Genomic DNA, 17,804 nt, shown 5'->3' with positions numbered 1-17,804 from the left:
CTTACTGTTTTATAGACTCTCCTGCTCAGCTTTATGAATGTGCTGCACATCGCCTATACACATAGTTTTACTTCAATGTAAAAGGCACAAGACCATCTAATCCAGCAGTGAAAATCTGCAGTCAGATAGCTAATTTTTTAAGCATTATAATAATGTACATCACAAGACTCTAAGTCTAATTTCTATGTTTAGAAAATGTGAAAATATAAACCAAGGTCAGAATGCAAACCATGTGAAAGCAAGTCTAGGGCAGAAGGACAAAATGCATAGCTAGGAAATAACCTGTAGAAATTGTACTTGAACAGAAAAAGTTAATAGCAACCCATCTTCAAAAGCAAAATGATTTGTAAAAGCATAATCAGCTGACAGCTAGAGAAGTCTTTCAATCAACCTTTCATATCCAGTTGATCTCTGAATCAATAAAATTTGTAAACTCACTAGAGGAAGAAGGTCTGTGCAACATGAGTGTACCATTTCATTCCTGTCCTGAAGAATGAGGAAGACTTATCCTACTGAGGGGAGGAAAATAAATAGATATGTAAATAGCCTTATATCTTACAGGAGAAATTATGTTAAATACTACGGATGCCCTGTCATCACATGTTTCCTCTTACTGTACTGTGTGGTAGATTGAAGGTGAAATTTCTGAATGCAAGGAGATGGTTCATGGTCTTGCAATGATTTGAACAAATAAGTCTTAAGTAGTTTTAAAAGAAATTTAATGTGGAAATAGTGTATAAAGTAATCCAGAGATTATATAGGTCTATGCAAGATTTCCTGTTTGATTTCAATAGTCTTTCTATTTGATGCAGTGAAAGAAAAATTGGGGCTCCAAATAAAATTTGTATTCAAAAGTTGAAAACTTCAATAGAACTATGCTACATTTCATCCTTATACTTCTGTCTCATAATCAATCATTTAAATGCTTCAAGTTTGAGTACACAAACGTGATCTGAAATTTAAGAACTAAGATGGTCGTATTACAGGTTTACAGTCACATCAAATGATGACACACAATCTCTTTCTTTGGTGTGACAGACAAATGATTCTGGTACTTTTAATATTCATTTTCCTTCCTTTAGTAAAGTAAAAAAAAACCAACCAAATAAAAAAAAAAAAAAGATCTGAGAAGGCATGTGGCTAAGATTTCTAAATCACATTTTTATACTGCTGCTTTGTTCAAGGAGACAAGGAAAGGAAACGAAGCTGTCTCAAACAATTTATGTCAGTAAAGGATTAATGAAATGCTAGTAAATTATATAATGGCTTCAGGCTTGAAAATGCAAACTCTTGTTTCATACTGGATCTTTTGAAGCCAGTTTTATGCAACATTCACATTTTATTCACTCTACATCAAGTAGAATTCCAAATATTCCATATTTGACTGCTGAAGATAGCAAAGGTAACACTGGAATACTGTTTTGATTTTACTTTTTTTCTTTTTACTGTCAACAAGGAGGTGATTGGTGACAGCCAACATGGCTTCACTAAGGGCAAATCCATGCCTGACTAATTGGTGGCCTTCTATGATGACGATACAGCATTGATGGATAGGGGAAGAGCAATGGACATTGTCTACCTGGACTTATCCAAAGCATTTGATACTGTCCCACACGACATCCTTGTCTCTAAACTGGAAAGACGTGGTTTTGATGGATGGCCCACTCGGTGGAATGAGTGAATTGGCTGGATGGTCGCGACTCAAAGAATTGTGGTCAATGGTTCAAAGTCCAAGTGGAGGCCAGTGACAAGTTGTGTTCGTCAGGGGTCAGTACTGGGACCATTGCTATTTAACATCTTGTAGGAGACATGGACAGTGGGATTGAGTGCAACCCATCGTCAAGTTTGCAGATGACACCAATTTGTGTGGTGTTGTGGACATGCTGGAGGGAAGAGATGCCATCCAGAGGACCTTGACAGGCTGGAGAGGTGGCCCTGTGAGAACCTCATGAAGTTCAACAAGGCCAAGTACAAGGTCCTGCATTGGTTGGGGCAATCCCAAGCACAAGTACAGGCTGGGCAGAAGAAATGGATTTGAGAGCAGCCCTGAGGAAAAGGACTTGGGAGTGCTGGTGGATGAGAAGCTCTACATGAGCCATGAATGTTGTGCTGGCAGCCCAGAAAGCCAACCGTATCCTGGGCTGTATCAAAAGGAGCGTGGCCAGAAGTGAGTCCTGCCCCTCTACTCAGCTCTCGTGAGACCCCACCTGGAATACTGTTGTTCAGCTCTGGAGTCCCCAACACAAGAAGGACATGGAGCTACTGGAACGATCCGAGGAGTGCCACGAAGAATGATCTGAGGGGCTGGAGCACCTCTGCTATGAAGACAGGCTGAGAGAGTTGGGGCTGTTCAGCCTGGAGAAGAAAGGCTCCAGGATGATCTTATAGCAGCTTTCCAGTACCTAAAGGGGGCCTACATGAAAGCTGGAGAGGGACTTTTTAACAAGGGTGTTTAGTGATAGGACAAGGGGCAATGGATTTAAACTGAGAGGGCAGATTTAGGTTAGATATAAGAAAGAATTCTTTACATTGAGGGTGGTGAGGCAGTGGAACAGGTTCCCAAGAGTGTTGTGGGAATGCCCCATCCCTGGCAGTGTTCAAGGGGGCCAAGGTTGGATGAGGCTTTGGGCAACCTGTTGTAGTGGAGGATTTTCCCTGCCCGTGGTAGGGGGGTTGGAATTAGATGATCTTTGAGGTCTCTTCCAACCCTAACCATTCTATGATTCTATGATTCTATAATGAAGTCCTAAGGAAAATGACTTCCTTTCCCTTCCCTTCCCTTCCCTTCCTTCCCTTCCCTTCCCTTCCCTTCCCTTCCTTCCCTTCCCTTCCCTTCCCTTCCCTTCCCTTCCCGTCCCTTCCCTTCCTTCCCTTCCCTTCCCTCCCTTCCCTTCCCTTCCCTTCCCTTCCCTTCCCTTCCTTCCCTTCCCTTCCCTTGCCCTTCCCTTCCCTTCCCTTCCCTTCCTTCCTTCCCTTCCCTCCCTTCCTTCCGTCCCTTCCCTTCCCTTCCCTTCCCTTCCCTTCCCTTCCCTTCCCTTCCCTTCCTCCATTTTCTGAAATTCTAAAAACAAGAAGGAAAAAAGAGGTAACAGTTGTTACAAAACTAAGGATGTACATCGACATATAACATCATCATGTCACTTATTAAATATTCTGTAATTAGAAACAGATAAAATAATTAAGACAAAAATTCAGAAGCAAGAATGTTGAGTGAGAGCAATAAAATTGAGGACAGACTATCTGAAAGAGCCTCAACTAGCATATGTGAGTGCAAGCTATTCACAAAAGGAACAGAGCCGTAGAGCAATGAACAACCAGTGATGCAGAACTATTAGAGAGGCTCAAGCTAAAGGAGCCAAGGAAGCAGAGAGATCAGATGAGAAAATGATGTTGCAAAGGTCACAGTTCAATGTGTTCTCTGGAAAGTGGCAGGAAAAGCGATGAATAGAGGGCATGGGGAACTAGTATAATTTTATTTCACTGTGTAAAATGTGGAAAAAAAAAAAGGGGGAAGAGGGGGAGAAGAAGAAAAGTACAGTGAAAGAATACAGATAATTCCGGTAAAGATAAATATATCATTTATATATTAACATTAAAAAAAACCCTGAATACATATGGTGTGTGACCACTGCCTACTGGACAGAATTCAGCACAGGACCACAAAGATATTTAAGGAACTGGAGCATCTTTCATATGAGGACAGGCTGAGAGAGTTGGGGCTATTTAGCCTCGTGAAGAGAAGGTAGAGGGATAGTTCTTAGTGTGTGTAAATACCTGATGGGAGGAAATGAAGAAGAAGGAGTCAGACTCTTCTCAGTAGTGCCCACTGACAGGACAAGAAGAAATAGTCAAGCATTAAAACACATGAAATTCTATCCGAACACAGGAAAACTGTGGTGGTTTTTTTTTGAGATCAGACACTGAAATGGGTTGCACAGAGAGCTGTAGAGATCTTTTGAATACTCCAAGGAGATATTCAACCCCAATTGGACATAGTCCAGGCAACCTACTCTAGCTGATGGAACTAGATGATGTCATGAGGTCCCCTTCCAATCTAAAATGATTTTGTGATTCTGTGAGCAGTCAGTCAGCTGTCAAGTCTGTCAATTTGTGTTCTGATTTCATTTGAATTGTGCCAGCACCAGCGATGGGAGATCTCCAGACTCAGAGCTGTAGCTCTGGATAGGGAGAAACACTCCAGAACACTGATGGAGCAGAATGATTTTCAGGAAGTACTGAGATATAAGTGAGAAGTGGTTTCATCCAAATCAAATATTTCCTGATAGCAAATGAACTCTGTCCAGGTCTGGAGGAAAGTGAGCATCGCTTAAGATGCCTCTCTGCCTCAGTGCATACCAATCTATACCTACACCACTCAGCGGATGTTTGTCTAACCTGCTACAACTTGCAATCTCTCAGGCACTATTTTATTAAAAAACTCCCAGGGCAGGACACTGACAACTTATCTTACTTCCTGTAGCACACTTAATCTGAAAATGTTGGTCTTCTGCTTTCAAGTCTCATGTTTACTGTAGGCTTGGGGACCTGATTAATGATATGCAATATAGGGGACAAGTAGTGATGCTTCATGGATGCAACTAGACACAAGGCTTGATTCTGTTGCTTATATTCATATATTTAGTGCCATTTGAGATTGCTCAGCCATTTGCCTCCTACTTCAGAAAAATGTTGGTAACCTATAGATCTCGTGCCATATATAGAACCTCATTATCATGGGCTGTTTTAGTGCATGACTCTAATTGCAGGGCTCCTCTAACTGGACTAAGTAGGTAGATAAACCCTTCCTTTTTTTCTTTATAGAAAGATGTCATGGTTTGATGTGGAGGGGGGGGTGGTTCTGGCGGCAGGAGAGGGGTTTTGCTCCCTGCAACCTCCCCGGTTTTGGAACTGGGTTAGGCTTAGTTCTGGCCACCAGATCAGACTGCCATCCCCCTCGGGGTTGAGCCAATAGGGCGCCTCTGTGAATTGCCCTATTAAGTCAGGACAAAGGAACCGGAAAAGGTGCTTTGCCCAGGATCGAGGAGAGAAGGGAGGAGGGCACTGCCCCCGCTCCCTGGCTCCTGGCTGGGCATCTGCCTGCGTCGAGCTGGCGCTGCCCCACGGAGAATTGTGGTGGCGGAGCCAGCTGGGGAACTCGGGGGCACCCACTCCCGGGGTGCCCACTGGGCTGAGTTCACCTGGAGAGGACTGAGATCTGAGAGAAACAGCCGCATCGACAGCAGGTCAGTGAGGATGGAGCGGGAGGAGGTGTGCCGGAGCCGAGTTTCCCCTGCGGCTGATGGTGAGATAGCAGGGCGGCCCCCCGGCAACTAGACGGCCTCGGTGGAGCAGAGGCCCACTCACAGCCCGTGGAGGGGAAGATGCCTGAGCCTGATGATGGTCGTGTTGGGATACACGACAAGGCAGAGAGGCATCTGGAGTCTGCGCGACAATCCACACCGGAGCGAGTGGCTACAACTCCCTAAGTATCCGAGACTGTGGTAAAGCCCACACCGGAGCAATCTGTGGGGAAGGATTGTTTCCAGTGGGCTGGACTCACGCTGGAGAAGTTTGTGGTTTTTTCCTCGTGGGTAGGGGATCCATTGGAGCAGGGGAAAAGGGTGTAAGACTTCTCCTCCTTTGAGAGAGAAGCAGCAGTAACAGCACGGAATGAACTGACCTGCACTCCCCCGTCCCTGCCCCCTGTGCTGCTGGGGGGAGGAGGTAGAGCCGGGAGGAAAAGGAAAGGGGGGGGGAAGGTGTCGGTTTTAAAATCTGGTTTTGTTTCTTTCTGTCCTCTCGAGTAATCAGCTTTGTTTCCCTTTGTCCTTCTAAGTAACCATTAATAAACTGTTTGCTTTGAGAAAGCCCTGTCTGTTTTGCCTGGGACCATGGTTGGTGGGTGCTCTCTCTGTTCTTGTCTCAACCCTTAGTCCCTTTGTTGGTTTTTTTTTTCCTCTCCTCTCTACTTCACTGGAGAAGGAGAGACTGTGTGAGTTTAGTTGCTGGATCAGCCTAAAACCACGACAAAAGATAAATAAAACACCAAGCACAAACACTGGCTAAGGAATGAAATATCTTTTGTTGAAATGGAAGAAGAGATACAGTCTATCAATATTATCATGTATCCTTTTCTGTTGGGATGCTTCAGGATTGCTTTCTACAGAAGATAAAGTTCTTCACCTTTCAACATCTTACGAAATTTATCATGCCAGTTTTCTATAAGATTAATTCTCTGAAAGACAATGAGGTGAAATTGTCATCAGAAACTTGACCCGCACTGGGTGCCACAGCACACAGGTAAGATAACACTCTTCCAACTGACATTTTGAGGAGGATGTTTTCTTCTGAGTATCCATAAAACTGACTTGAAATGAAAAAAAAGAAAGAAGAAAGATTGTGACAAAATCCTTTATACTTATGGATTCATCTCTGGAACTTGCCAGTACTACACCAATCAATTTGTAGACAGAGGCTTCCAGTTCGTTTTAAATGCTTAACTCTGGCACTCAGTTACACTGGATCTTGCCATCTGTGGTGTCATGTCCACATTTCACTTTTCCCCAAAGTGTTATGCTTGGCTAAATTCTAGGTCATCATGCTTTAGCCAAACATCAGATCCTTTGTTCATGAAATGCATGCCTGCATTTTCAACACAAACCACTTATTTCTTTGTCTGCCATTCGCAGCACTTCCATAAACAAGATGATGTTGAGTCAGTCACATCTATTAAGCAAACCACACTCATGGGACATCAACACCTGTGAATGCTTACTGAATAATTCACACTATCTCTGAGTTGGGTTTGGGATCGTTTGAGTGCTGTTCTAGGTATTTATTTGTCTCTTATTGCCTCTGATTGACCTGTTGCGTACTAATACTTAGAAAACTGTGTATAACTTCCATGTCTTCCCACAAGGCCTTTAGGAAAACTTTGCAAAACAATATCATATTCTCTTTAATTTCAAAGTATTCACTGCCTTTAACATCCACAGGAAGCGCTTCCTACTTAATCAAGCACTGCACCTGTACCTATACTATCTAGGCCTGATGGTATTGGTATCCCTAGGCATAGGCCTGAGCATCCCAGTAAATCTGACCCAGAATGTGAATGCCAGAAACACTCCATATTAGTATGCCACCTTCACCTCTGCCTTCTACAGAGAAAAACCATATATTGTGGCCTTTCCTGTAACTTCCTTTTTAGACAATCCTATACGTCTTCAATGTTTGTGGTATAGGTATTTCCTGCACCTTTGCAAACTGTGAGCTATCCAAAGATCTGGAGTGGTGTGGACATTGCCTTGGGCTCTCATCTGTCCCTGGCACTGAGTTTCCCAAATCTGCTATCCTGAAAGTGAAAAAACATCTTCTATGTAATTTTCGGTTTCAGTCCATGACATACCGGCATGGGCAGTGAAGCACAAGACCTAAGGACTTAAGGGAGTTATTCCATCTGTTTGTGAATTTAATTGCCTTTATTTTCCCATGTTGCTAGATATAAATTAAACACAACTGTTGATAAAATCTTTCAGCCACATCGTCAGAGATTTGTGGAAGGGAAATAGTTGTAACAGCGTTATATCTTTTGTAATACTTTGAGATGCCTCACGTACAGCAATCTCTAGGCACACCTTTCTGTCTTCAAGTATAACTGAAACTACAGTCTTCTGATTTGCTTTCTGGCCAGAAACAATCCAGATTTCCATCAATAAACTCTTCTAATACTTAATGGAAATCCTCTGTACATCTAAATTGTTCTTCCTATTCTTTATATCATGGAACACTGATGTAGTTTTCTTTTTAATCTCCACTACTGTGGCAATTTATTGCTTAGAGTAGACCCTCCCCAAACTAACTATCCAGGCTGCAGAATTTGGACGTTTCAAACAGCAAATTTAAACATTTTTGTTCCTATTGCATCCATTATACAGAGTTACAGTCCATTTAACTAATGAAAACAGATATCTTGCCACACAGATCCCTAAAAAGATAGGTGATGTTGTGTCATAGAAACTACTCTTCACTTCTTCTTGAAGAATGTGAGTACTCTTGCTGTTAATAAATAAGATCGGAATCTTACTAAACAATTTTGCTCCTTATCTCACAAACAATAAATCACTGAAATAATGATCTGACACAAGCTTACCTCTAGTGTCATAATCCATTTCCAAATTAATCCTTCATACTTCTCATGTGTTGTGTAGGTATGGGATCTTCTACGGACATGGATTTGGAACATAAAGTTTGATAATTCAAAATATCAACTGTGCAGGAAAAATATTCAGTAGGTGAACTTACTCTTTCATTGCAAGATGGCTGCAAAATCTTGAGCATTGCCAAAGTCGTATCAAGTGACTTGGGTCAGTCTTACTCTTCAGTCCTGCAAACAGACACCCTCTGTAGATAGACTAACTGCATTAATCAGTAATCACATTTCAGGCACCATTTGTAGACAGGAGTTTCATACTTGTCTGAACTACGGACAACCCTTTCTTTGTCTCTCTTACCCATGATTTTCTGTAATACTGCTTCTTCTACTCCAGTATTGATGCTACTTTCCTGGATTCCTTTTGACTGCTAATTCTTTCTAACAGAGCTTTAAAGACTTTGGCAACCTCTACTGAAATGTCCTTCTGGTTCTAGATCATGATCTGCCAAGCCCTGTAGTCCTCTTTCCATTCCTTTGCATGTTTCCATTCAGTTGCCTTTTCAGATGGTGAACATTTTCCCCAGAGGCTTCACTCCAAGTGTCAATTAGGAAGACAGATTTAGCCTATCTGTAATTGATAGCACTGCTGCTCTTGAAGCTATCATAGAAATTGGTCCTTGTAGCAAGTAGAGTATGGAAAAGTATGGAATGACAGTCTGTCATTGCTGCAACCACCATGACAGAGCACTGTAATCAATCTCTTCAACTAGTGCCCATTCGTGGGGATGAGTTTTGTGTCTGGAAGCAGCCCTTGGGGCAAAGACCCAAATCCAACTACGTTATTCCTTGAAAGGTACTCCTGAGTTTACAGTGGAATTCTTAACTTTCATAAATTGATTTTTGTGCCTTAAACTGAAAAGTCCACCCTTCATTTGATCTTTTGTAATGTGAAGTAACATACCTGGAATTAGGGGACTCCCTTTGAGCCCTTCTTGATACAGCTTCACCTGCAGGTATCAGGGATTTTGAGGTTTTCCTCTCCAGTTCTCTGCAGGCAACTGGTACTGACTGGCTTCCTCAGTTACAGAAGAATCTCTGCAGGACCTTTGGCTGTTGGGTGGCTCCCACAGGTTTGTGTGTGAGACATTGGAGATCTCTGCATCTACATAGCAGTCAGAATTTTTTTGCCTTTGATCAAAGTGAGCCAAAGTAGCTGTTTCCAGCAGTTGCATTTGCAGATGTGGATGCTTAAACTCTGGTGCACCCTGCACATACAAAAATTAATAAGCTGTACTTACCAGATTGTCTGGGCATGCACAAATCAGTTTATGACTATATACATTACACATTGCCTCCTGACAGGTGAAATAAGTTTAATGTGTCCAGGAAATCTGATAGAGCAATGCAAGGGGGCATTAGCTCATTACTCAAAGAACTATTACATTACTAGGTGGTAAATGCATTGTCTCAAACCTATAGCAAATTTGTGCTGAGAGTATGCCAATGAACTGCACTAATTAGACTGAAAGCCATTAAACATGTTCTCCATAATATTTAACATAATTTCCTGCAACAGCATGCTGTACTTTTTCCAGACACAGAATTTATATGCTGGTTTCCTCTGTTCCTTATTCATTAAAGCCAAGCAATACAGTTTGAATCAGGTGTTGTTGCAAAGCCTTTTATTCAGCCTTCTCCAAAGGCTCTGTAAAGAGATTTTCAAGCTTTTGTTTATTGCAGAGTGATTTCTCAGTCATTTTTCTTTCACTCTTTAAAACATGAAGTGATTCAGTGACCTTATCCTCCATTTGTGATAAATGTAGCTTTCTTTTAAAACAGAAGCTGATTTTCTTCATGTTAGCCTGTGAATATTTAAACATTTCCCTTGACCGAGACTTAACAGTGAATATTGCAAGGGCTGTGATTACAGCCTTCGGGGCAGTAGAAGCAGCAGACTATAGAGCATCACTACTGGCAGAATGTAGTCTTGTAGTCTTCTATAATGTTAATGCCATTAGAAGGCATGTCCTCATCTTGAGCTGCATGCTTCATTCTGGTCATTCAGCCTCCAGAAAGACAGAGCAGAAATAGCAAAAAATAAAGCTAATTTGAAGTTAGGAGATGAAAATTATTTAAAGACCTTGATACGGAAAGATATTTGAAAAAAATAGGGCTCTATCATTTAAAGAAATGATTAACAGCAAGTATGATAAGAGGTTTTTTATGAAAGAATGAATTGTATAAAAAGGAAAGGACTTCTGTTTGTCTTTCTGCATAGTACAAAACTAAGGGACATATATTGGAATCAGAAAAACTTTAACTTGTAAAATAAATGTTTAAACATATAATTAGCATGTGAAACTCACTTGAAATACATGCTTTTAGAACCTACCGCTTCAAGAAAAATATATGTGTGAGGCAAAGTAAATGTCCATATCATAAAGCTACTGAATTCTGGTTCAGATTTATCCAAGAAAAAAAACTTGTCTAAGACTTAAAGTAGTCATGCATTATTGAAGGCCATGAAAGATCCCATCCTGATTTTAGTGTGATCAGGCTTGGACCTTCTGTGCATAATGAACATAGTTGTTAGGTAGAAAAAGTTAGATATAAAATGAGAACCTGGTAGATTTTGAGTGAAAGAACATGATATGGATGCTACTTGGATTGGGAACCAGATTTACTGACACAAAGATCCTCTTCCAGCCTTATACTTGGTTGGTTTTGGTTTTGTTTTGTTTTGTTTTTTTTTTTCCAAAGTATATGAAGGTGAAATAAATGAATAATCTTTACAATTTTCTAATGAATTTTTACGGCTAAAAGGGATTTCAAGAGATCATATAACACATTCAAAGCAGGATTAACTATATCAATGTCATTTTTGTCTGTCTAGGACTACTACACTACAAAGGATCCTAAGTCCACACTGTCATGCCATTGCAAAAAGTAGATATTATACTTGAAATTGTAAAAGACTGGCAAGGTCTTATTCTAAGAAAGATGTTCAGTTTGGTCTGCATTTAAAGCGAATGAACCCTTTCCAGAGACCCTGGTAGAAGGCAAACAGCGTAATCATAACACTAGAAAACATGACCAATATGGAAAAATCATTGAGTTAATTATTGTTGTTTAGTTTAAAGACAGAAATACGTAATGAGTCTATAATAGCTATTTTCAGATAGTCAAAAAGTTGATTTGAAAAGAAAGAATATTAGAAAAAATATTATTTTTATTTACATAATTAATATACATATTTTATAATGTTCATTGTCAGACAAGTCTCATTGTAGTAGAAATACTCTGGCTTACTTGTGTATGAAAATCACTGAGCTTTCAAACCAAAACAATGAACTATCATATTTGTTAGGTTAATTGAATTGGCTTTTTATGTGATTAAATAACAGTGTTATAAACCACAGACAAACGAGTCAAGATAGGCAGACTAATTACTTTCCATGAACAAATAACTATTTGAATTGGATAGCACACAATGAAATATTATATAAAAACCTTTTTTAGAAATAATCATCAAAACAAACTGAATTTCAGAACCTATGTTTTTTAAGCTGGTGAAGTGTGTTGAAGTTAAAACATATTTTTCATATCATGTTTCATATTCTGTGAATAAAATTATTCCACTGAAATCAAATGTCTCATTCTTCTTTATCAAGCTGAGAAACCTTTTGCATTTCCACTAGTGTCTGTTTGTTAGCATACTGGTTAACACTGTTTAATTATAAAATAGCTTTGTAATTCTCTAAGAAGTGTCACAGTACTCTCATATTGCTCCTACAGAATTTAAACAAAATGCTTGTTGTCTAGTTCTTTCTGGACGTTATTCTTAAAAACTAGTATTTCCAGTTCTAATATGATTGTATACTCATGAAAATGGTAGTACAGATTGCTTAAGGAAATAAAAAATGTTAATGAAAATATGTGAAATCACTATTTCCTCTGCACCACAAAGGATAATTCTATAACAGTTTTGCAAGCAATGCTACCACCTATTTAATTCCAGCATTTCATATTTGATGTGAAGAGAAAGTAAATAACTTACTTTTGACCATTTGACTATTTCAGTAGCTGAAGACAGCAATTCAATACCTTTTGTGAGCTTATTTTCTAAATGTAAAGATAATGAGGTAAGAATAACCAAATCCATGACTCGCTCGCACTTTGTGGGTTGGAAAGGCCTCACTCTGGTGTTGTAAATGCTGGGTGTTTTGTTTAACATAGGAATGTGACCTATAATCAATAGAAGTCAAGGAAGGTAAGCACCAGTGAGAACTTCTGTATGAATCCCTCTTTTATGATAGAATCATAGAATGGCATAGGCTGGAAGGGACCTTAGAGATCATCTAATCCAACCTCCCTGTCATGGGCAGGGACACCTCTCAACTAGACCAGGCTACTCAAGGCTCCGTCCAACCTGGCTTTGAACACCTCCAGGAAGGGGGCATCCACAACTTCTCTGGGCAATTTATTCCAAAGTCAATTGCTGTGTTGTGTAGCTCCTTTTTCCCTTGTTGAATATATTAGTAAATGGATGCTTAACTTTAGAAGATGAAAGTTGATGAAAGTTAGGGAAGACGAATCTTCCATTGAGTGTACTAACTCTGAAAATTAAAATCTCACAGTTATTGTGCCTGGCTTCCCTATCTAAGCTCTTTCTATTGTCAGCTTTCACCACTTTGGACTGACTCTGACTCTGAGCTTCTATTACTTTAAGCCATTTCTGTTATAGCATTTCATTTTTTATGCTTATTCTATGTTCTTTGCTTCAAGAAATTAAAAAAAACCCAACATTCATGCAAACCTCATAGAAGATCAATTTGTCTGAATTTAAATTAATAAATACTCTGCAAATTCCGAAGTTCACATTGCTGTTGGATAAAAAAATATTCTTACATATCTATTTAAGCTACCATGGATTGACAAGTTTATCTTTGTCAGCTGAGATAAGGTAACTGATCAACGTGCATGCTCACGGCCCTCAGTAAATATATGACTATGTGATTTGGTTTAACTCACAACCTACATTAAGCAAGACAAAAGGTGATAAAAAGTCCATGTATTTTGGGGCATGAGCTAATTGTATATCCTGGGACTCTAAGCTACCATCCTTGTTACAAGCAATTCTGTATCACCAAGCAAAGTAAGAGAGCAGGACACTGCTGCTCACAGATCTATTGGCTACCTGTTCTGAAGACAGAACTTAGTCAAATTTCAATTTTCATTCTTCTTCTTCCAAGTTTCCCACTACATCCCATGCCTCCCCAAGGAAAAATTCTTGAAGACCTTCCTACCTGAGAAGGAAGTCTAATGGCTTTGACATCTGTACAACCGTCTGTGCATTTACAGCTCATTCCTGAACATGATCAGTCAATGGCAACCTAATTACCTTCAGTACAAACTGGAAAGTCCACATCTTTGACTCTCATCTTCCCACAACAGCAACACATAACAAGGACAATATATAATAGATTACATTAGAACCAAAGGAAGACAAAAGAAGAAAAATGGTATATTGTGTGAGTATAAGGAGATATGGAAAATTATAGTGATGAGAACCACATGAAAATGTTTATAGTAAATATATTCTGTCTATCTTGTTTCTTTTCTCAAGCTGGAATGACTATTCTCTTCCAACTTACTCTGCAGCTAAAGCTACATGAATTATTTTTACCTATCTGCAGTGCTCTGCTTCTGTGATCCATTTGCACATTTTCTCTTCTAAATCTCACTTTCATACCATCTACTTCTCTTTAGCTGGTGATTGACTCAGCCCTTAAAGTGTTTTGTCATAGTAACATAGGAATGTTGTATAAAATGAAACTGTTTTGCACTACCCCATGGAAATAAAATTTAGATCAAAAGCAGATGACTAGGTTTTTGTTTAAAACTGATTTATCTGTTGTAACAGATACGTAGAAGAATGAATTACTTTGGGACAGTAATAAAAGAAACATCTAACATTACAAGAAACTTCAAGTGCATGCGAGTAAAGGAGAAGCTTAAGTCCTTCGTGTTGCCATATACAGTTTAGGGCATCCATAATGTATGAGGCATTTGTTGAGCAGCCCTGATGAGTAGAGAAAAACAAAGAGAAACAGAAAAATAATTTTTACATATTGAATTTGAATCTTCAAAGCAATGCCCAGATCAAAATGATCACAATAAACTGATAAAATCACAATATATTTCAGGAATTTATAATCTACTGACATCCTTCTAAAAATTTCATATATTCTAATAAGAACTGATTTGGTTAAAATATCCTCCATGTTTCAGCCCTTCCTAACTCCTACTGTAAGTGTTTATCAAATCATGATTTTTTAGTCCCTTGAGTATACAGTTATCTAGTAATAATGTTAAGGATATCTGAAGTTCTGAGAAATTTACTCTTCAGAATCACAGGGAGAAGTTAGAAGAAGCAAAGATCAGCATTGCATTGATTATATCAAGGTATAGGTCTAGCTCTAGGTATTTCAAACCTCATTAGACGGCATTGCCACATATAGACTCCGGCTTTAAAATGTGAGGAAGTGTTAAACTTTGGGAAGAATAATTATGGTGATCTCTTAATCGTTCAAAAGTTTGTGTGCATGTAACACTTCAGAAAGCAAGCTGTTTATTTCAACAGAAGTCAACTACTTATTTTGCTTTTGATCATATTCAACTCTAGTTGTAAAGTTGTCTTACAGGACCTGAGTTTTGGTGCACTTCAAGATTTCTGGAATAAAATATTGCTCATGTGTTTCTTTTCCACATTAAACAGTATGTGCCTACTGTGTGAATCCATAGAGGGCTGTTGAATGCTGTCTTGCACTGCAGTACCTGTTCCACTTTCTGGTCAGCCAGTGTCCACAGCTCCTATGATGTCCTCTACACGTATGTTTGTGTGAAAGATTGTTTTTGGGAGCTCAGATAAAATTTTCTATTCTTCTAAGATTGTTTTCTTCTCCTCAGAGTCTTTTTGCAGATTGAAAATATTCACCAGATGACAAAGAGAATGTTCCTTTTCCTATTTAAGGAGTTCACCTGGGAAACAGATTGCACAAATTCAATGCTGCTTTGTTTTGTAAACATTTTTGAAGAATATAGAGAAAATCAGTAAGAATGACTGAAAAAATAATAATAAATAGAGCCCTGGTACTGCCTTGGGAAGAGCAATCTACAGAGATGTAGGAGATGTCAGGGAAAATCTCTGCTGTGAATCAGGCAGAAAGGTAATTTATTGATTTAGGTATAGGCTGGAATATGCTGAGGAATATGCATAATTATAAAATTTATTTTTTGTTGAGATTAATTTCCATTCAATATCCTTAATGTTCAAGGCTAGGTTGGATGGGGTTTTGAGCAACCTGGTCTATTGGAAGATGTCCCTGCTTATGGCAGGGAGGTTGGAACTAGATGATCTTTAAGGTCCCTTTCAACTAAAACCATTCTCTGATTCTATGATTCTATAATCTTTTTTTGAAGTGTCAAAAGAAAATGTTTCAGTATGTCATGCGTTTTCTTCATTTGTATTCATAATGTTTCAGTATTTCATATGCTTTCTTCATTTGTATTTAAGGAAATTATTTGCTGAATTTAACCTCAGCACATAGATAATTTCATATTTAATGTAACTACAGTCCATAAATATTCTGCCTAAGGTGCAGAGTAAAGTGTTCCCAAGGAACTGATAATGCGGCTGAAGTACACTAAACCTCACCCTCTGAGGCATGATTAATAGTTTTTGGAGTCATTAGAATCCAGCCATAGCTGAGAGCTATCTCTGCTATGAATAGGATCAAGAAGTAGTCAGAAAACCCTACTAGCATTTGAATAATTCTACAGTGGAAGATGGAAGCGTCATAAAACACAGACAGGGAAAAGAGAGCATTAATAATCTCAACAATCAACAAATCTGGTGAGATATTTTGAAATAATTTTAATTAACATATGATATCTGTGCCAGCACAAAATTGCCCCATGTTGTATAGATTTGCCTATGTTCTCCTAGGCGTCATCATATTCTTATACTAATTTCTAAATATTTTTTTTTCTACAGTAGTCTGATCGTTGAGGTCATTTATATCAACTTTATATATGCAGTTTGAACTATTAGAAAACATTTGAAATTAGTTGACTAATAGATTTTAAATGACACCATGATTATTATTAACAATGAAAAACATTTTTAAGTGTTCTATCTAAAGAAACATAATCTCATAGCAGAAAGAAGTTATCAATCTTTAATACCAAATGAAAAACTGAATAGGATTTGAACATTAAAATGATACTCAAAAGGAGCTAAATGATGTCTCTACTTATACACTGGAAATGATGATGGTGATGTAACACAGCAGATTGAATCAATTTAGAGATTGACCAAACTGTTTTCTTCCATCCTACCTTTCTCACTGAGCATTCTATTATCCTGCTGCAATCTCCATGTCTTTAGCAATAAAAGATGAATTCTACTGTTCCCATTGTTTTCCAAGTAATTTCCCATTTTCCTGCTGATATCAGAAATAAAATGCCACAATCCTTCTTTGTCCAGAACATGGTAGATTTGACCTGCAGTGGCGGAGCTCATATTGCTGAAATTCAACCTGATCGTGTTCTACATGTATTAGCACGTTGAAAGTTTGGAAGATTTATTTAAACACATGTAAGTACAATCATCACAGAATTGTAGAATACCAGGTTGGAAGGGATCTCAAGGATCATCTGGTCCAATCTTTATTGGCAAAAGCAGTCCTTCCCTTTCAGTTGAATCATTGTAAGATTAATGTTTGACACAGGGAAACACATTTTCAGAAAGATGAACCTATTTTGTAGGGTTTAAACATACAGTTTCATTCCTAATGGAGCACATGGTTGTAATTATATGTGCTTAAATATTTTCTGTAGGCACTTCTGAAAAGCACAGGAAAACATAGCAACTCCCGCGATTGAAACTCGTGAGTGATTGTCAATATGATGAAGTGGAGTCCCAAGATCCGTTAGTTCATGTATTTTGTTACTTGTTATTTATGAAGGTTTGTAGACTGATAAGGTAAAGATTTGAGTAAGGAAAACATTTATACTAGTCAGAAGATAAATAGAAGGATTGTTAGGCATTAGAGCAGATGACAATCACAGAAAATGTAATACACTAACTAGTTTGATTTGCTTTACATCTAGAAGAACAGTTGTAGCCATAGATTAAGGAAAAAAAAAATAAAACCACATCCCCCTCCAAAACAAAAGAAAAAAAAAGGGGAAAATATGCGAGAACTGAAAGTATTGGAATAATATCAGAGAAGTTAACACTCGACTATGTCAGTCTAAGTTTGAAGGAAAAGTAATTTAATTACAAAAGTGTTTAAAAAAAAGAGTTAAAGAGAAAGGATAAAAATAATGAAGGAGATAGATTTTCGTATGAACACATAATCAAAAGCTTGGAGATATTTAATTTACGTGAAGAAAAGTAAATATAAGATTCTGGAGGATGTACAAAATATACAATAGCCAGTTGAGAATTCCAGGCTAGGATCATATACCATTGGTGGCTGAGATACAGCACATTATAGAGTTGATACTCTACACATTTTACCCCTTAGTGGAATCCATGGACAAAAATTAGTTAATCAAGGCCTTTACACATCTTTTACACATACAC

The sequence above is a fragment of the Tauraco erythrolophus genome, chromosome 3, assembly GCF_009769465.1.
Source record: "Tauraco erythrolophus isolate bTauEry1 chromosome 3, bTauEry1.pri, whole genome shotgun sequence".
Classification (NCBI taxonomy): Eukaryota; Metazoa; Chordata; class Aves; order Musophagiformes; family Musophagidae; genus Tauraco; species Tauraco erythrolophus.
Note: the sequence above shows the minus strand (reverse complement) of the source record.